Genomic DNA, 22655 nt, shown 5'->3' on the forward strand with positions numbered 1-22655 from the left:
GCTGTGCATGCGCATGTGTACTAATGGGGGTTGGGGGGTGATGTTTACATTTCACCTGTCTGCAGGCGGTTGCCTATATCTATGCCATATGTGTATGTGGTGTTACTGACCACCACTACAGAGCAGATTTGTGTGTTATTTCTGGAATTGCAGACACGTGTGTGGTGGAAGGCCTAGTGATTGGCCTTAGTGGATGTGTCCAATTTGCACTAAAAGACAGCTTTAGGGTAAATCACTTGTGACCTTATTTGCTTGTGCAGACCAAGGTGAAATTGCTTCAAACGAGGCACCTTTTCCTCCTTGGCCCATCCAGCAATTATTTCCACCTATAATGGTATTTGTCTATTACTGCCATCCACCATGGGCATTTACCCTACCGTGAGGGAGATGATCTTGTCCTGTTAGGTATTGCTAAGTCCATACAGCTATGCAGGTGCCCACATAGTATTGTGGTGTGGACCTGGACACTGCTGCTTGTTCCAACACATGGGACATTGGCTGTACAGCTACTTTTACCTGCTCTGAGGGGAGTTATCATCATTTGTATACAGTTACTTCTGTTTTACACTGTAAAGCGGGAGCAGGGGAGAGAGGAGGGCACTGTAAGAGTGCTACAGTGGCTACACATGTTGGTTAGGACCAGGTACAGGATATTTCCACCTGTTGTAGGAGTGTTGACTGGCTGATCCACTGCATTGCCATTGACAAAGCTGAGCAATCTCTGTGCATTCATGTTCAGGTGGCATAGGTCATACACACTATGGTTATGTATTTGAAGTCACCCACGAGCAGGATTGATGACTGAATCCTGACAAATTACAGCAGGTCCCAATAGGTGTGATGGATTTTCATAGTCATGGTTGGAGGCCTGTAGCTAGCAATGATTTGAGTAGGTGTTTTGTCAGCTGTTAACTGCACTAAAGATGTCTCCCATGTGTCATACTGTTTGGCCAGCCTGGAGGTGTGTATATGTATGCTAATGTTTAACACTCCACCTCCATTGGATTTGCAGGCCTCCATTTGGGGTCTAAAAGTATGATGGGGATGAGTGACCTGGCAAGGTTGGTGTGCTCTCCACAGCTACAAAGCTGGTGTCAGTGACTGCACAAATGTTGGCATCCTACAGGACAAGGTACACTTGCATTTACATGGGTTTCATAATAAGACACCTAGCTCCTGTTAGAGCATGACATCTGCACAAAGGCACACAGCAGTGGTGGGCAAAGGCCAGTACATAGTGTCACTTTATGCATCTAGCTGAAACACACTTAATTGCCAGCAAAGGCGGTGTTGCATTCACAGGTCTACTCTGCAGGATATGACATCTGACAATCAAATGTATGCTAATATGTTATGACTTCAGTCTTTAATGGGTTGCCAGTGATGTGTCAGACAATACACAACTGTATGAGGCATTGACTACAAATATGAGGCAAACATGTGGTCAGTCTGCAAAACTCTGGACAGTTGTCAGGTATGGGCTCAGTATATCAAATACAGTTCAACACATACATCTGCACCTGTTGTGCACTATGCAAATATCCTATACAAGTCTCTTACATTTGTAAGACAAGCATATGTACCAGAGTAGCATTCACACGTGACATATGAATAATTACAACATCCCAAGTAGCTGGCCTAGCAATGACACACTCAGTATTGGACAACAGACACTCCAGTGGTAGTTATACATGAGCTGACCTTTGCTGGGGTGATTAAGGCACTAGAGATGTGTTCCATGTCAATGCAGACAGGGCAAGCAGGAATGGCCATAGGTGCTGGACAGCAGCATGTGAGTCCAGCAGGTCTTGTTGCAGCTTACTGTTTAATGTCCCATTTGACAATATTGCATCCCCCTTCTGCATTCCCTTACAAGCTTACATGATTGACATACTTGTTATAGTGCTGAAGTATTTCCTCACAACAATGCAAATGGTTAGGTTTGTGCAGTCACAGTCTGTCTCTGTGTAGATGGGTAGAGACCTGTGCTGCATAGGCAGCAGATTGGCTTTTGTAGGCACTGCTCAAGAGCAGGTGATGGCCTATGCACCAATTGGTGTCTCCCACTTGTTACTTGCATCCAGAGCTGCTGTGTTGTCTTTCCATTAGACAATGCCATAGCAACACAGTGCTATAATTACATCATTCATGTAGGCCTTGCCCCTTTTTCTTGCCTGTGTGGAGGACATTATAGAGGTGTGGGGACTACAGATTCACATACAGTAGGTGGGAATACCTCTCAGGAGAGGACATGTGGAGACAGCACAACAACATGGGGAACAGAGCTCCAGAATTGGGTTCAGATTGTAAGTAAGTAGTGCTGTTATAGGCATAGAGGCTTGCTAGATTAACAGGGTTTGTCTGAACATGCATTTTCTGAGTCACCTGATGTCTGACAGTGATATGTCTCTGACATACCTGTCAACTGTCCTGATGTCCACAGACTGCGCAGAAGTCTGCCTGTTATATTTGTTCTGTTCTTCAGACAACTTGTGTTTTTGTGAAATCAGTAGGATAATGTGAGGATTGTAGTCCGTAAATGTTGACATACATTGGTGTTTCAGACATCATATCCTTCAGGAGTATTATGTTACAACAAAGCCTGTAACACCAACAACTGTTTCAGGTTTTGACACCATTATGTGAGATATGTCCGTCTTTCCGGCCCCCTGTCCCCCAAGTATGTCATGCTTTGTCCAGATGTCATGCAGTAAGAGGTTCAGAGGTATGGTATGTCATTATTTAGTGACTGCAATTCAGGTATCATCCCAGTGACTTAGCAGATTCCTGGAAGTGGTATGCGGCAGTGGCCATGAATATGGTCCCACACCCTGGACATTCTGTGGAAATCTGTACAGTTGAGAGTTACGTACGTCTGGCCATTGTTAACAGACCACCAAGAATGTGTAGCAGGGTTGTGTGTAAATGTTTGCTGGGCTGAGTAGAGAGAGTAGCAGATGTGAGTGTCATAGATCCTTTTTCTGTCTGACTGTGCATGCTGCTATGGCTGCTGATGGTCTATCAGGTGTATATGTTTGTAGGGGCAGACTGGGAAATGTCTCGTATCACCTCATGATTCCCAGTAGATTCTGATTTGGGCCAGTATATATCAGTATAGTGTGTGACTAGCAATCAGGATATGTTTGTTCAAACAGTCATTCTACTCTAGGGTTCATTTGGGGAACTGGTATGTTATGGTGTGACTGTGGCACACATGGTTTTGGGTGGACATTTTTATACCAATATCTGCTATTCCCTAAAGTTCCATCCCTGTAGTGCATTCCCCAGAGCTGATTTGGGGTAGTGTTGTGTTGGTCTTACTGTGGTTCAAAAGGTGCTGGGTGACATTGTTGGCAGCTATCACGGTTTTTTTTTTATTCTGTTACATCACTGCAGTCATATCTCTCAACTGTCCAGATGTCTGGCTCATATGTTTGGTCTGTTGCTCATAAAAGTTGGGGGTTTCTGACAAACCACTGGGATGATGTGAGCATTGACATCAGTAAATAATGAAGTTCATTTGTGTTTCAGACCTGGAATCTCTCTGGAATTATATGCTAAAGCAAACCATGCCACTCTAGCAGACTTCTACGTGTATGACAGCCATATTTCAAAGATGTCACCATTGTTTGTTCATGGGTTCATAGATTAGTGCTAAGCTAACTGCCCTTGCAAATCATTTTAAGCCTAGCCAATTATCCCTTATGAGACTCAAACCCTGCAACTTGTGTTTGTAAGGCAAACACCTTAACCATTAGGCCACCCTCCCAATCACTTGTTCTTTATCATCGCACTTTGTTGGTCTTTTTGCAGATGTCTTGCATTAAGAGGTTGGTATTGTGTATATATATATATATATATATATATATATATATATATATATATAAATATATATATATATATATATATATATATATATATATATAAATATATATATATATATATATATATATATGTATATAAGAGTACTACGCATATATATATATATTTCCCTTATGTTAAAAGGCTATCGTGCATGATATGTTTGTTAAAACATTACAAATTCCTACCACGCAGATGATCTGGAGGTGCATTGCTGTGATTGTAATACACAGGGTCCTGTGTTCCCGACTTGGAAATGCTGACTCTTTTCATTAATGTTAATTGACCAGAATGCATGATATGTTTGTAAAAGCATTATAAATTCCTACAACCCAGATGGTGTAGTGGTAGGTCACTGTAATTGTAATGCACAGCATCCTGGGTTCTAGAGCTGGCAGGGCTGATTAATTTGTTGCTGGGCAGAACAAGGGCTGATGGAGACAGAGTGTTTAAGGCACATTTAAGCAGTTGTAAGTGGGTTTGGGCAATTTAGTGAGGAGCTAAGTGTTGCTAACAGACGGTTAAGTCCTCTTAGCTTCATTTACATCCGTGCTAATTTTAATTAAAGAAAAGAAAAAAGGTGATAGGAAAGTGGTGAAATGGGGGGAAGCAGGGGATAAACCATTAGGAAAACCAGCTAGGGATGTGCAGGACTGGTGCAGGAAAGGACCATAACTCTACATTTCTTCTGCAGCAACAGCTGTAAATAATATGTAGAATTTGGAATTTACAGCCTCACACCCCACAGGAAGGGGTGTTGGTGACAGACATTTGCAGAATAATCTGTGGATAGATTTATTAGATTCACTGTACATGGGGGGAAAATGTAGAGCTATGTATGGGGCAATGTTTTTTTTTTTTTTTTTTGTGGGACAGATGCCCTTTTTCTTTTTTTAAGGTGAGAGTGGGATGTTGGGGAAGGGCAGTACATATGTTTGGGGAGGAAGGCTGGGTAGGATAGGTTGCATTTGCAGACAGACAAGACAGACAAGATAGCAGACACAGGAAGCATATGACACATGAGGAGGGTAAATACCTTTGACAGGAAGGATGGTTAGGAATCCGGAGCCCATGAGTCTCCAAATGGATACAGTGGGACTGAGTTTCACACAGCCAGTAGATGTGTTTGGGGAGGAAGGCTGGGTAGGATAGGTTGCATTTGCAGACAGACAAGACAGACAAGATAGCAGACATAGGAAGCATATGACACATGAGGAGGGTAAATACCTTTGACAGGAAGGATGGTTAGGAATCCGGAGCCCATGAGTCTCCAAATGGATACAGTGGGACTGAGTTTCACACAGCCAGTAGATGTGTTTGGGGAGGAAGGCTGGGTAGGATAGGTTGCATTTGCAGACAGACAAGACAGACAAGATAGCAGACACAGGAAGCATATGACACATGAGGAGGGTAAATACCTTTGACAGGAAGGATGGTTAGGAATCCGGAGCCCATGAGTCTCCAAATGGATACAGTGGGACTGAGTTTCCCAGCCATGAGCAGTAACCACTGCACCTTCACGGCCCTGAAGGTGGCTGTGTGAGGCTGGACAGGAGGGGCAACCTGCCCCTCGAGGTGCACCAGGCGGCCCTCCATCTAGTGCAGCTAGTCATCCTGCTCTGTTCAGATGATGGCGCACACCATACCCTGGAACTGCATGCTGTTGACAGGCTCCTGTCTGCACCTGTTCCCGGGGGGGGGTGGACCCCGTACCCTGAGGTGGTTCCACCCAAAGGTGGTGCAGGACCAACGGATGAGAAAGTCCCGGGTTGGGTCCAGACATGCTCGGGCCCGATGCCATGGCTAGATGAGGTGGGATAGGGGGATCCGCTGGGATCTGCCTTCCCAAACGTGCTATGGTGTTGAAGTTTTACAAAATATGTTGGTTAGTCATGAACAATGCATTTCAAGATTAGTTATAACAGCATGCATGGGTGTTCCAATTAACCCCATAAAACAGATTTGAAATGGTTGCATAGCAAACAGAATACATCCATAAATAGAACAACAATATGCATCATAACAGCATGCTAGTAACATTGATGGCAGCAGGCCACCAACAATGGTATTTGAACAAAGTATGTTAAGATGCAACCAATCAAATATATGAATGATAAAAGAACACAAGTCCCAACATTAGGTTTGGAGAACAACATACCCATAGTATATGAATTATAGCATTGATACAGATAAGGGGTGGGGGGAGAGACAAAAAGTCCATTAACAACTGTTAATGCTTCTATTTTCCATAACAGTACTGTTCAATACTCTATGGGTCTGCCTTCATTTTCCATCTGTCTATGGCCTATAGCTTCTGTAGCACTAACATACCTATTAAACTGTCAGCCTGGAATGGTATGGGACAAACTGTGACAACACTGGGTACATGACTAGAGGGGACTTGTACAGGTCAGGGTTACATATCTGGCACAGAAGGGGTACCCTGAACTGCTGTTATGTGAGTGTGCTACTGGCATACTTCAAATGGTTTCCTACCTGTGTCCAGGGTTATTGGCAACAGTGCCCACTAGCCATGACAGCGTGACACTTGAAAGACATGTATCTGGAAGAGTGCATGCTGTATGTACCTATCCTGCTGTCATTTGCAGGCATGTGGTGGGACAGTTGAACAGTTTTATTTTATTTATTATTTATTTTACAGTTGTTTACCGGGATAGTCCAACCGGATACATGTCCATTTTCAGCAGAGGCCTGGGGAGAAAAACTCCAAAAAACACATTCAACAAACTGTTATATTTTTACAGTTTAAAACACAAAATACACACACATAAAAATATTTGTACACAGATGTAAACAAGCAAACAGATATACACAAACAAGTTTTTACTCAGATGGAAAATTGTAGACAGTTGTACACAGTTTATTAGCATTCCCTTTATACAGCTACTACCAACATTTCCTTACCTGCAAAACCTGTGGAGAAAATATCTGTTAACACTACCTGACTGCTTTTACATTTATTCCTGATTCATTGTGTGTGGATACACATGCATCTTAGTACCACTTCCTGGATTCAAACCATGTCTGGATGTGCAAAATTAACAACTAAGCTATTTCTCAGCACACTGAGCCACTGGGGAACCGCTGTTTGTTTGCTTCACTGGTTTCTGCCTAATAGTCGCTTGGTTAGACAGTCTGAACTTGTAATCCTGTGATGCATGCATGACAAAAGTGTACTGTGCATTAATCCTTTGCATTACTACAATCTGGAAAGCAAAGGTTAACACAAGGCAATGCTGCATGGAACACAATTTGATACATTACACATTACTATTCAGGGTTCAGAGCTTAGTGCAGTATATCTTTCACATTTCATTTATATCTTGTTTTACAGCTCCATTCTAAATCTACAACATACCAGAGTAAACACAGTTTCTGTTATAGATGTTTATTACAGATCAATATCAGTTGGACAAACTTTATTTATTCAGTTAACATAGTAACAGTATACCTACTATTGGTAAACAATGTACTAATATACTGCAAAATAGATTTTTACTCACTACCCTGTCAGACCAGCCTCACCAGTCTGTCGGCATGGGCTTCAATGTTACTTGCCCTCTCTGCTGCAGCTGTAGGGAAGAAAAACAAACATTATGCATACCTATCACATCCTCAGGATGTAATTTGGTACATCTATATCTGTGATACTTACAAACTACTGAAGCACAGTTGTCCCTAGCATATTGGATCCACTGGTCTAAGAGCACCCCCTCCCTTTGCTTTAGGTCGACATAGTGGTGCCAGACCTGCTCACCAGTTGGGGGGATGCCAGTAGCACTGGTGAGATCATGGGCGAGATGGTCCAAGGCTTCTGCTTTATATTGTAAGCCCTAGTACTGGCCCTGCAGCAGTCTCTCATCATGGTTACTTATGAGGGGTCCAGCCATGACCCTGGACTCCAAGATGCCCCAGTGCTGCACCCTAAAGTGCAAACCCTCATCTACACCAGCCATGGTTTGTGCACAGGTTGAACTATAAAAGGTACTGGTTGTGTTCCTGCCTGTGTGGTTTAAATAAGGTCATATTCCTGCCCTTTGCCATCATTGGTTGATTTTGAAAATGTTGAGCACAGCTTAGTGGTGCACAAACATGGTAAGCCAATTTAGCAATGCTTAAAGGGGAAATTGTTGAGCACTACTTAATGGTGCTTTAATCTGCTTAGCTGAGCTGACTGCTGCTAAGCATTCACGTTTAAGCAATGCTTAAAAATGACTAAGCATAGCTGAGCACTGCTAACCATTGCTCACTTTTAATTTTTAAAAATATCAGACTAATGATTTAATTTAGTAAGTGCATATGATTTACTTTACATGACATCCCTCGATGTGCTTTCATTACATTACCGAGGGATGTGACTATATTGTATGGGATACTTGTGTATACATGGGTGGTTTTACATGCTATATATACTCACACTTCCATTTTAAACCAGCTGCACTACCCTGGTTGACAGATATCAATTACTACATGATTTAAAAAAGAAAAACTAATTTTAACACTGGTTTCCAATGTAAGAATGAAATGCCTGTTTTGGTACTTAAACCATGAATGCCTATATACAAAGCCGGGACTCTAACCACTATGCTATACCAGCATTAGGACTTTAGCTGTATATTTTTATTTATCTCCTCTGGGGTGTTTACGCAATGCTGTACAGAGGGCCATAACATGCACACCCACTCAGCTATGCTTAAACATACCTTAGTATGGAAAAACATTTTTTTAGCTATTTATGGCCTTGTAGAGCTTTGTTACTCTAGGAGGTTAACAAGTATGTGAGGCAGGCATCTGGGCATTCTGCAGACACCAGTACAGTTGAAGGCTTTGCCTGTACAGCACTTTCAGATGGCAGTCATTTATGTTTCAGTCTTCATACCCTTCAGGAGGTCTGTGCTAATGTATACCTTTTAATCTATCAGCTTTGCGGGTTTGTCAGTGCAATATTTCAAACACGTCCCTATTTGTGTGCCTTTGTGCCCCAATTATTTATGGCTTTGTACAGCTTTCTTGCTGTAGGAAGTTGAGAAGAATGTGAGGCAGGCATCTGGGCATTCTGAGCATCCTGTACAGTTAACAGCTATGGCCGTATGGCAATTTCAAATGGCAGACATTTGTGTGTCAGTCTTCATACCCTTCTGGAAGTCCATGCTACTGCATACCTTTTAGTAGCTTTCTGGGTTTCTCAGTAAAATATTTAGGGAATTCCCTATTTGTGTGCCTTTGTCCCACCATTATTTATGGCTTTGTACAGCTTTATTGCACTAGAGGGTCGAGAAGTGTGTGAGGCAGGCATCTGGACATTCTGCAGGCACCTGTTCAGTTGATGGCTATGGCCATACAGCACTTTTGCAATGCAGGGGGTGTGTGACAGAACCTGTCACACACACCCCACATTGTTTCATGCTCCCCTAGCTATTTCAGTGTCTGCAGACACTGAAATGCCCATTTTGTTTCATTTCAGTGTCCGCGGATACTGAAATGCTTTTCAAAAGTGCTGTATGGCACTTTCTAATTGCAGGGGACATGTTAGATGTGCGTGCACTACCTAAACACACCACCTGCACTCAGTACTCTTCATGTCCATTTAGCCTTAGCAGCAGCGCACCTTCATGAATATGCAAGGCGTGCTGCTCTTAATGCTAATGCTAAACAGACATGGTTCACTTCATGCAGGAATAGCACTATTCCTACACAGAGTTTATTGAATCCCAGGGATTGTGTCTGGAATTTGAAAAGAGTAACGTGATCACTCTGTGATAGTGCATCTGGAACTGTGTGACACTGCCTGATAAGCATTGACACAGCATAGTCCTGCCCAGGATAGTGCTGCATAACTAATGATACATCTATAAAGATATCAATATGCAAACATGTAAACTAAGCGATGATAGTTCAAGCGAGGCCGGCATGCCAACATGCATGTAGCATGCTCACCAGGATTCCCATTCATATACACATTAGAACATCACAACTGCATAACACGAGCAAAGGTGAGAGCTGACACAAGAGTTACAGAACAAAGTACCAGCTATGTAAATGGGAAGGAAATGGAGTTACAGGACAGTCACTAAGTAGAAACAGCAAGCATAAGAATACATACAAGGGCACTGTAACAGTAAGTGTCATGGGGTTGGAAAAGGAGGTATTTTTTTCCAGGACAAATACTTTGTTTGAGATGGGTAGAGCTGAAGAGAAGCAGTGGGACAATGTTGGTAGGAAGAAGGGAACAGAAATGGCAGAAGGGGGCAGACACACAAATATATTACATGGATAAAGACAGACAGGGGAGGTGCTGATACAAAGAGGGAAGGGCCACAAATGAGATATGCAAACAGAGTGGAGTGGCAATGGTGGAGGACTGGACAACAGACTGGGAAAGACTAATGACACATGAGGAATGGAGCATCATGGGAGATAGGGTGAGGCAAAGATTACCTTCCAAGCAGTGCCATTGTGGAACTCCACCATATACAGTCAGCCCCATGTGACTCTGTCAAACAAGGATATAGACCTGACCAGGATAGTGCTGCATAACTAAAAAACATCTGTGAAAATGTCAGTCACCATGCTACTGGCCCACCTCAGTCCTGGCCATACATTTCACTTCAGACCGGGTGACCCAAGGGAACCCTCCCCACCTGCAGTGTTTTTCCCAAGTAAACAGGCTACACCCACCAACTGAGAAGCAACAGTGAAGGCCACTAGTGAGCACTCCAGGTGACCTTCCAGAGGATGGCATTCATTGCTCTACAAGAATACTGACTTTGAGAGTGCTGGGGCCCTAGTAGCTGGTGATGTGTCAGGGATGGGTGCAATGGATACTGTTGCATCATATCCTCCTTCATAACTGACACTGCAGAATAAAGAGGGCTGGAACTTGCATTTTGGGGGCAAACAGCAAGTTTCAAGTTGGGTACCCTACCCAGGAGAATGGAAGGTGTGACCACATTGCTGCCATGCCCCCTTCCCTGTCAAGCTCAACCAGCACCCTTTGACAATCACTATATAACATGTTAGCACACTCAGACCATTACAAAGACTTGTAGGGCCACTAGTGCTGCATCAAGGTTCACATACTGACTGCCATTTAGTACCAATGTTACATTATGACAAACTTCAGGTCCACAGCCAAGTAACCACTCACAGAGGTATATGTGTGTATGGATGGTGCAGTGGTGCAGTGGTTGCATTGTCACCTCACAGCAAGAGGTTCTCTGGTTTAATTCTCAGCTGGAGTGCCTTCTGTGTGTAGTCTGCATGTCCTCCCTGCATTTGTGTGGGTTTCCTCTGGGTATTCCATTTTCCTCCCACATTACAAAGACATGCATCTGGATCATTTCTCCCCAGTCTCCTTTGAAAAATGGCTTTGTTCCAAGTTGGAATTTCCCGGTAAACAAATGTTTATTAATGATAATAATAATAATAATAATAATAATAAATATGCACATGCACTGAATGGCATTTACTGGCAATGTTGTTACGTTACAACAAGCCTCTATACTGCATCGAGGTAGCCAGTTCGACACAGGTACACAGAGATACCCACAGCCTCCCACACACACAGGACAGAAACACCCAAACTCCCACACAAACAGGTCAGACACCCTCACAAGATAAAGACAGGGCAAAGACAGCACTTCAGCAAAATAGGACAGAGACAACCATACACAGCACAGAGACATCCAAAGAGAAATCCACAGCAACACCCACAGTGAAACTCATAGCAATGCTCACAGATGGAACACACACTCACACAAGACCTAGACAGCACTACAGCAAGACTGGACAAAGACACCCACATAGACATCCACACTCAGGACAGAGACATCTACATAAGAACAAGACAGCACTACATCAAGCCATGACAAGCACAGCACTAAATAAAGACACAACAAAGACAGCATTACAGCAAGACAGGACAGAGACACCCACACATGACAGACTCCAACAAACAGGACATAAATGTCCAAAGAGATAGCCACATACAGAACAGAGACACTCACACAAGACTAAGACACTACCACAGCAAGATGAGACAGAGGTGCTCACACAAGACAAAGACACCCCCACAGATTCACACACACACACACACACACACACACACACACACACACACACACACACACACACACACACACACACACACACACACACACACAAAAAACCAAGACAGCACTTCAGCAAGACTAGACAGAGGCACCCACACAAGACCATGACAGCACTACAGCAAATCAGGAGAGGAACATCCACACAGGTTCCCACACACAGGACATAGACACCCACACAAAACCAAGACAAAACTATAGCAAGACTGTCTCATATGGATCTCTAAGGCAGCACTAGAGTAAGACTGAAATACACAAGACGCATTAGAAAAACTGAACACACCACATAAGACAGAAGATGGTTACAAACATGCAAAATAGTCAGACTGAAGAGACACACAAGACAGTTATGGGACATATGTAGGAAAGAATGCAGATACACTAGGCATACAGGAGAAAGCCATGGATATTACAGAGACTGCAGACAGACACAAACCATAAGAGAAATAGGTGAAGTCTAAAAGACCGCAGATGACAGACTTTGGTATTGCAGAGATTGCAGACAGACTCAAACCCAAAGACAAACAGGTGATCTCAAAAGCACATAAGGGACACCAGGGTGTCATTTATCTTCAGTGTGCAGTTAGCTCCTCAGATTTTTAGATTGCTGCTACTTTTAGTATTTCTACGTGTCTTTGCCTCAGGATGAATCCTGACACTTCTAACTGTCCTTGCCTCAACAAATTTTGCTTTTTTTTTCCTCCTCGTCCTACTTGATTGTACTTGCTGGAGTAAGGAAAGTCAGAGTGAATACACAGCATAGTATTATACGAGCCAGGCTTTGGCGCAACTGGAAATTTACTGTCATACATCATTCTAAAAAAGATTATTGGAAAAGAAGGATGTCCACATATCCAGAGTTTTACTGGTATTTTATGAATTTTCTTCCAAAGTCTTCAATGAGACTGATGTACAGTAAACCTTGTCCCACATCATGCTCACTTAAGGGCATAACTAAGCTAAAAGTCTCTCTTGACTCTTTGATGAATGTATGTTTTGAAGAGTTTTAGTTTAGAAAAGTTGTGCTCTGCAGTAGCCACTGTAACAGGTGCAGTCAAATAAATGGGCAGTTAAGCTTAATAAGGTAAAAGATTAAAAAGCTAACCTGGTTTAAACACGCATATGATCACATGATCAACAACACCATTCCCTTTTAATATAAGCACAAGTCAAATGAAAAACACATCTTCATTTTAAAAAAATTGAAATGTGCATAACTAGATATTCCTAATGTTCACTAATGAACCCTAAACAATATTATTGATAAAAACAAACTCAGAAAACACAATTATTATAGTCTTACATTGTGTAAAAACCATTATGAAAATGAATGATTCCTTTCATCACTAGTTGATTATTATTGGTCAGTCATCGAGCCTTCATTTTCAATAGGCTGGAGATGGAGGTGTGTTCATTAATTCCTGGCCAATTACTGGTGTTACATTTCAACTGCCAATGCAGTTCCTGTCTTTCTAATATTAGCTGCCAAAAAACACCCCTTTTGTTTCACTCTATTTGTTCAACTACAATAAACTTAAAACTATGACCTAGAAAGTTTTTTATATGTTTCAACAAAACAACAGATAGTTTTTCCTTCATAATATCATACAAAGGCTCATATATGCATTCCTTTAACTTGCGTTCATCCTTCCCGATGTAAAGTGCAGGGCAGAGATCACAGAAAGCAGCATACCCCTCATCCCACATTTAAATTTACCATTTACTGTAAGATTGTAAGTGAGAGCTGCTCAAATGACTATGACTTCCATTTTTGGGAAGAGTGGGAACGCTTTATGGATATGTTTTTATATATTTATATTTAGTAGTGTTGATTTTCAATATATATATATATATATATATATATATATACAATACCTTTGGAAAGTTTTCTTTGAGTGTTATACTTTTAAGACCTTATTACAGGTATTTTATGTTGGAGGAGAATCGTTTAAAAGTAGATTTGATGTGTGTATTCTAGATTCTAATGAAGTCTGTTGCAGACAGACAAAAGTCTATATTGTGCATTACACAAAATTAAATAAATTTGTGGTATCTATCTTCACCAGCAGTGCCTATGTTTGCATCCATTTTAGGAGGGGATAACTGAAGAATTTGGTAATAGAATTAATGCCAGAAGTTAGTCACAAAAGAAATCCTGGTCACTTTTTACCCATTTTAAGCAGAAATTGTAGGGGGAGTACATTTAAATGTTAGTGCTAATGAAAATAAAATTATCTGCCCTTGTAATTCATTGATTGCAACTTTCAGTTTGGATAACCATATAATTACATATATGTTTATTGAAAACTGGGGGATCTTTAATGACAATGTAGACTTAAGGGATAAATTAGGGGTAAAGCTCCACATGGTACTTAGAAAAGGGAAATCTTTTAAAAGTATATTTGAAAATGTAAGAAGCACATGAATGGGGGGCAACCTTGTATGCTTAAATGCGGGTGCTGTAAATATTGTGAATATATAAGAACAGGTGAAAACCTCAGAATTAATAAATGCAATCTTTCAGAGTTTATGGTTTGTAACTGCAGTGTTTTTTAATATTTATAGATGTCCTGTAACTGGTTGCCAATGAGGAAATTTTACACAGTCATTTGGTGATGATTCAATATTAAGCATTCAAGAAAGGCTTTTCAGTTTGTGTCCAAGGTCATAGTCATCGGTGTCACAGTGGCCACTAGTCCTGTACCTCAATTGTTCTTACAGAGCCTTGCACTGTTGCATCAAGGTGTCTTCTGCAACTCAATAAAATCCCAAGACCTTATCCAACTCTGAAAGCTGCTCAAACCAGTCAGTAAATGACTTTATTGTTGTGTCCAGCAGCACATTGAAGAAGTCTAAATATAGTTTTACCATTGGATCCTGTACCATCTCATCCTCCCTTTCATAGTCAAAAACAGATAAGTAAAATGAGTGGATAGAGGCCGGTCCAACAAAACACAATATGGAGCAGCAAAAAAGAAATACTTTACTTTCCTCTGTCTTTTCCTGAAATGTGGTACTAACATACAGTTCTTCTTCTATCTTGGTGGCTTTACCCATGGCACATCGAAATCCTGTCTCTGTAGTTCATCAACATATCCAGTATGTACATAGTTGATGCCAACACTTTTACACATGCAGAAACATCAACTGATGGACTCTGCAGCATTTTGCTGCACAAGTTACCTGTCAGCACAGCATACTAAGCCACTAAACACACAATGAATTGATGACATTTTCTGAACACAGTCCCCTTGCCTGTTGCTATGTTGTGGCATCACTTGTGCAGAGCTTAACCTACCTCCTGTAATGCTTCCATGACTCCCTTCAGCTGAAACTGTACTGCATTGACAGAGTCTATACTGCATTGATGCAGAACAGAGTAAACAGCACAAGAAATCTAGAGAAAGCCATAAATAAAAGTGGGATAAAGGCCCTACAATACAGACAATTTTAAATATTGCTCTTACAAATTAGAAAGTTGATAGAACAGGTTTTGCATTAGCATTGATTTTTTCCAGAAGGGTATGAAGTTTGAAACTCACATGTCTGTCATTATTTTCAATTTATAACTTCAGTCTTTAATGGTTTGCCACTAATTTGCCAGAAAAACACAACTTTAAGAAAAATGGACCAGAAATATGAGGCAAAAATCTGGACATTTTGTGAAAATCTGTACATAGCTGAGAGGTTGTATTCTGAACACTTATTCTAAGGATGATGGTATTTTCAACATTACATCCATAAAAATCAGTATTGCACAGAAACAAGTCCCATATGACAATAGTGGAATATTACTCATCAGATTTACATGATGGACCCACTGAGGAAAACCCTCAACTTTGAGGTACCCCATGCCACAAAATGAGGAATACAATCTCCAGACTAGCCAACCAATGTAAGAAATACACATCTTAACTGTAAGCTCAAGCTGCAAATTTACAACTTTACAGTCACTGAGCAAGTATCACTTTTCTGAACTATTCTCCCAGCATCTTCTACTGTACTGCAGTAGTACTACAAAAACAATCATAATAAAAAGGTAATAACCCCAAATATATGGCCTATAACCAGGCAGCATTACCATCCCTTCTAACACTACATGTTCATAAGAAAGAGGAGTTTTACAAAATGAGATACAAGTCAGATGACAAATAATTTACAATGTCCCACATGATGACTGCAGTGCAAAGGCCAGACCACTACTACAATGGGTTCGGGTTAAGCAGAAAAACTGAAGCTGCCACACTAGGTCATCTAACAGCTATTCAATCCATGGTGCAATGTACACCCAGCAAGAAAAGTGACTAGTTGATTCCATCTTGCACTGTAGGCAGAAAAGGTAAAGAGAAACAGGGATCAGTAGGCAAAAGACCTGTAGTGCAAGCAGATCATAAACCAGAAGAATGGATTCACTTCCAAAAAACCATGATAATATGACTGCAGGTACAAAACATGGGTGACTTATACTGAACACTGTTCATAAGGACAAGCTGTACAATAGGCACAACTGAAATGTATTAAAACATTTCTGTTCTGCTGACATCTGTTATTGTACTGCAGGAAGAAAAACTGCAGAGTAACAATGACCAGTAAACAAAAAGATCTGTAATACAGGCAATAGGCACAACTGAAGTGTATTACAAAATGATGCACGCCCATATCACATGTCGACTTTTGTTGACATATTACTATTGTATTGCGGGTAGGAAGACTAAAGAATGACAGTGATCGGAAGGCAAAAAGAACTCAGTGACAAAGGCCTAAATCACAGAGTTTTAAGTCAAACATCAAACAACAGGATCGTAGGACGTTACTAGACTAATGGCCCGAGGGCTCTTACAAGCCTAGCCAAATTTACCCTTGTTACCACAATCAGCACCTATTGCCCCTGTCCAAGAGAGAGACAGGTGGAACCCCCAGGGTGAATTTACAGTTACCCATCCAATCGTCCAGTTTGCATTTGAAAAGGGCCAGTGAGGTGCTCTGTTTGATGTGAAGTGGGAGTCTATTCCAAAGGTGTGGTAACCTCCGGGAGACAAATCTGTCTCTCCATCAGTTTCTTTTGATGTCACATACCAGGATTAGGTCCTTAGAGCAAGTAACCCATCTGCCATTTGACTTGCGGATGTGCATTTCCAATAAAGCAGGGTCAGAGATTGCCTTATATGCAAGACAGAGATTGTCTCTGAGTAGTCCGTAGAAACAGAATAAAGGGACAGTGATTTCAGATGATCTGCATAGGGTAGCTGTTGAAGACCTTGAATTTTCCTTGTGAGGAATCTTTGTGGTCTCTCAAATTGTTGCAGGTGCTTTGAAAGGTACATACCAAAAGGGGCATTGTACTCAATTATTGGCCTAATGAGTAAAGAGTACAGGGAGGTGATAACTTATTTTCTTGAAACAATGCCCTTAATTATGAGATGAGCCATATAAAAAATGCCCTTCTTACCACTGTGGAAACATGGTGATCAAAATCAAGGCTGCTTTCAACCTGAGTGCCCAGAACTCTCAGCACTGAGTGTGTACTTAGGGTATTGCCATTGATGTGGTAATTTACAGGAACATCACTCTTACTGAAAGGGATGAAAATACATTTTTTGCAATGAGTTTGAGGCCATGACTTTGGCACCAGTCATTTGCTTGTATAAGACTTTCTTGAAGGATGTTGACATTGTTTGGTGATTCTATGATTGCCCCCAGTTTGCAGCCATCGGCAAGCGTTGTCAGCAACAGTCCCTTGGTTTTAGCTTGTACTTCTGAGAAATAGATTCTGAACAGTAGAGGTCCCAGGACTGATCCCTGTGGAACACCACTGGTTATGGTTCTGCTGTTGGAGGTTATTCTCCTATTTTGGCTATATGGGTTCTATCAGTGAGCCACTTCACAACCCACCTTACGATATAAGGGTTGATATCTAGCTGGGAGAGTATGTCAATGATGCCTGAGTGAGGGATAGTGTCAAATGCCTTGGTTAGGTCTAGATAAGCTGTATGCACAGACTTCCCCTCATCCAGGGCCCTGGTGACTGTCTTAAAAAAAGTCCACCAGGTTTAGCAGACATGAACTCCTCTTTATAAATCCAGACTGGGAAGGATCTAGTGTTTAGAAATTACCTATATCTTTGTTGATAAGGTCCATGATGATTCTCTCCATGACCTTGTAGATAATGTCAGGCTAATAGGTTTGTAGTTCCCTGGGTCAGTAGAAACACCACCATTGTGCAAGGAGATAACGGTCGCTGTTTTCCATTCAGCTGGGATGAAGCCAGTGCTTAGACTGTGATTTAAAAGAGTACCCAGTGGTGATGCTAATTCTTGTTTGAGCCCATGTAGGACATGTTATGATGCCTCAGTGCTGTGTTTTTGGCCTTAGAGAGGGCGTTTATGACCTGCTGTTTACAAGGTAGGGGACAGCTGGTAGAGATGTCATGAGGTACATGTGGCAGGGACAGACGAGTGAAGCTTTCACTAAACCTGTCAGTTAACAGGTTAGCTATGTCCACCGGTTCAATTTATGTGTTACCATTAACTACTAGTTTGGCACACATCTGAGCCTTACCTTTTAGGTTACAGATGTACCTAAAGAACATCTTATGGTTGTCCTTTGTTGAGAAAGCTAACTTGGATTCGAAGTTTGCCTTGGGGGACTTCACAAGAAATCTTACTTGCTTATTTAACCTGAAGAGGGAATGTCTCCAGTTTAAAACCCGCTCCTTACTATTATACATCAGTTTCTTCCCTTTATTGTAAAGCCTGTTAATGGCAGTTGTCCACCAGGCAGGATTGCTCTTCCTTGAAGAGCTTGTTTTGTTCCTAACAGATACTGCCGAGTCAATGCAGTTATACAGTTGCTTGTATAGGGCATTGGTGTAGAACTTGGCATAGTTACTGGTTCCGTCTGAGGGGGGAGGTGCAGTGAAGCTATTTATACCATCCAATAAGAGGTTATAATCTTCTTTGGAGAAGTTTTTTTTAGTCTAGATGCTGCTGGGGGGGGGGGGGTCGGATCTCATCAAGGATGACCTCACAGTGAGGGTGCTACAATGGTCTCCCATATTTGTAAGCACCAGATCCAGAATGTTGGTGCCCCTAGTGAGTTTGAGTACATGTAATTGACTCAGTCAATGCTAGGGGAGTTAAAGTTGCCTAAAACTATGGTGTCTGGATATATCTTGATTGAATAAAGTTGATCCAAATAGGCAAAGTGGGTGTCCTGATTCATGGAGGTAGTTCTGTAGCTGGCAATGACTTGAATAGGTGTCCTACCAACAGTAAATTGCATCTGAAGTATCTCTAAGGCATCATTCTGTTTAACCAATCTGGAGGTGTATTTATTTTTGATGAATACTGATACACCACCTCCTTTAGTTTTCTTGCCTTCTGTTTGTGGTCTGAACATGCAAAAGGAGGTGTAACCCAGTATGGCTGGGGTACTCCTCAGTCTTGAACCAGGTCTCCATGACTGCACAAATGTCTGCCTCCTCCAGGTTGAGGACTGCTTCCAGTGAGAGCAGTTTCAAGTTATGACTCCCAGCATTTAGCAACATGACCTTGAGGTTGCTTTTGGTTGGTATTTTTACTTGGGAGTTTTGTCCTTGTGACACTGCCTGAAAAAGGCACTATGAGGGTGGCAAGAGCCTTAGCCAGTAGCCGAAATCCCAGGGGTGACAAATGAAGACCATCTCTGGCAGAGCATCGAGGTCTGTCGATCATGTCATCCCAGGCTGACAAATACTGGATCCCCTTAGAATGACCTCAGAAACTAAGCCAATTATTGAAGTCAATGGAGGCAAACCTCAGGATATTCTACAAAATTCTCCCATTTTCATTCCCCTCCCACACCAAACATGTAAAAAAGCTCCAAAATATTGCCATTTCAAGCTGCCTGCATCAGGTGACTAAAGTCTAAAAGAACAAATGGTTAGGTATAAATCTACAAATTAAGGGAAAGAAAAACAAGACAATTCCCTCTTTCACCAGCCAAAATTCTGGAACGCAGTGATACAATGACAGCCACTGCATAACCTGTACAACATTTTTATATGCCTACTCACTACCTCTAAACTTCTTAGGACAGAATTCTGAATGAAACCAAAATTATCAGAACAAAGGTGTAAAATCAGGCATTTGCTAGAAAACCTCATTTATGAGGAAAATAAAGTATCAGGCAAATATTTGAATATTGACCCCCCCCCCCCCACCTCTTAGAACAAGAACTCTAGACAAACACATAAAACCAGGGAATGTACCATGTATTATGTGAAGAATATGAAGGCTGTTTTTTTAGTAGCTTTAGTCTTCAACATTGTGATACAAAGCCACATTTTTGCAAGGAACAGACCAAAAATATCAGGCGAACATTCTACAACATTGTCACAGCCCCTGCCCTGCCAAACTCTCATCGCAATCATTCTAGACAAAGCAAAAAATAATTGTAGAATGAAGGCATAACATCCGGGATAGTTTTAAACATTGGTATTATAAACATATTTATCGAGTTTGCATTGCTATGCATTAAAGTAACATCTATACATTCTGCAACATTCTCACAGACACTGTCCCCCACAATCAACCTTTCAGCACAATTCTTTACAAAGTAAACAAAAAAATAAAAGTCAGGATAAAGGCATAACATTAGTGTTTTAAAATACAGCTTATGAACAACTAAAGATGCTACAATAACATACTTTGCAGTAGCATGCTTTGTGTGCACCCACATTTTTTTATGTGGCGCAGACAAAAAATACCAAACATTTCCACAGCGTGCAACATTCTCACAGCCCCTACCCCCTCATCTCAGCACAACAGTTCTAGGCAAAACCAAAAATAATTGTAGAAACAAGGCATAACATCAGGAATAATTTTAAACATTGCTATTATAAATTTACAAACATTTATAGGCCAAGGTTTGCAGTAAAACAATATATGTACATTCTGCAGCATTCTCACAGCCCCTATCACCCACTTTCAAATTTTCAGCACACCTCTAAACAAAGCATGAATGGATGAATGAAAAAAAGAATATTCTTATACAGGACTGACTAAAAGACTAATATAGACATTCCCCAGGATTCATGAAGCTCGGCACAAGGACGGCGTTAGCCTTGCGCTGACCGTGCGGCATAGAGATGGCGCAGCAGCACCACATGCATATTACTGAAGGCGCACTGCCGCAACGGCCATGTGCATAGGAAACGTGCGCAAGTATAGGGGGTGTGTCCAAGTGCTGCATGGAGGTGTGAACATGTCAGCTGCATACGCGCAACCTAAAATGCTGACTAGTGCAGCCTGCCTCTAATAGTAATCACTCCTGTCAGTGTCCATAGATATTGAAATGTATGCAAAGCATACAAGACAGTTTTGTGAACACCAAAATAAAAAGTAAACACAAAGGCACGTAGCTGAATATTGAGTCCCCGTCCCTCGAACAAATGACATTTAAAACCCCGTGCCTGTATTCCATTGTAGTGTCGATAGTTATACCAAGTGGAAGCAAAACACATCGTGTTAGCACGCCACCAATTGCTAAGCCTAGCCCAATGGTTAGGGTTACCACCTGTCCCACATTGTGAGGGACAGTCCCCTTCTAGGCAGTTGTGTCCATACCAAAACCATTATAAATGTCAAATGTCCTGCAATTGTAGGACATAATTATGTCCCATGTCCCATATTTTATGTAATAGTCCCATAGAATACTTATTTCTGTATGTAAAATACCTAAATGTTACAAGAAACAGAATAAGCAAGTAAACGAAACAGAATAAGCAACTAAACTGCTACAACAATAAGCTTACATTTAGGCATAAAACTAAAGTACTATCCTTTGTACTGACCGTGGGTATGTGTTGGCTTGTAAAATCTGATGTGTGTCCCAAAAATGTCCCATCTTGGCCATATGAAAAGGTGGCAACCCTGCCAATAGTCAGAGCATTCACCCAATATCTGCCCATTCGAGGTCCAAGTCGTCCTTGTCAGGACAGTCCAAAGATGAACGGGTATTACCGGGGTCTACCTACCATGTCATGAAAGATAAGTATTTGCGTGTACCTATGTGCATGACGTACAGCATGTGGAAGATCAAAAATGCTAGGGTAGTCCTCACAACCATATTGGTACCAGAGATATGTAGTGTATGCAATGTGTTCTGTTGACTGTGCCATAGGCCATCAACCAGAGAAGGGATGGATGGTGTCTGTGGAATATGGGGGTGGGGGATGACGGATAATGTAATAATTCGCCAAGGGGAGACTGGGTTGGATGCACAGGTGAACTGGAGGTGTACAAGGGAGCAGTAGGTGAATCAGAAAGATAACCAAAGAACAAACATTCACATCTGCAATACAACCTGACAGGCCATACTGTAGAACACAATCCCACAAACATATGAACATTAAAATGTGTGATACACATGTACAGAAACGTTACCGGCACATACCCACATAATGGTCTGGCCTGAACTGAGCCATCCAACCCCAACACACCTGGATACATAATTGAATACCCATCATCCCCTCCACAGCACACCACCCCCCTTCCTGAACATCCACCAAAACCACCCATACTCGGGCTGCTAGCTTGGCGCAGCCATATCTGCACATAGTGACCCCTACTCATATCTAGTAGGCAGTCTTACCCTAGGCAGTCTCAGGATTGCAAACTAAGTATC

The sequence above is a fragment of the Protopterus annectens genome, chromosome 4.part0 (assembly GCF_019279795.1).
Source record: "Protopterus annectens isolate FY-2018-M chromosome 4.part0, PAN1.0, whole genome shotgun sequence".
Lineage (NCBI taxonomy): Eukaryota > Metazoa > Chordata > Ceratodontiformes > Protopteridae > Protopterus > Protopterus annectens.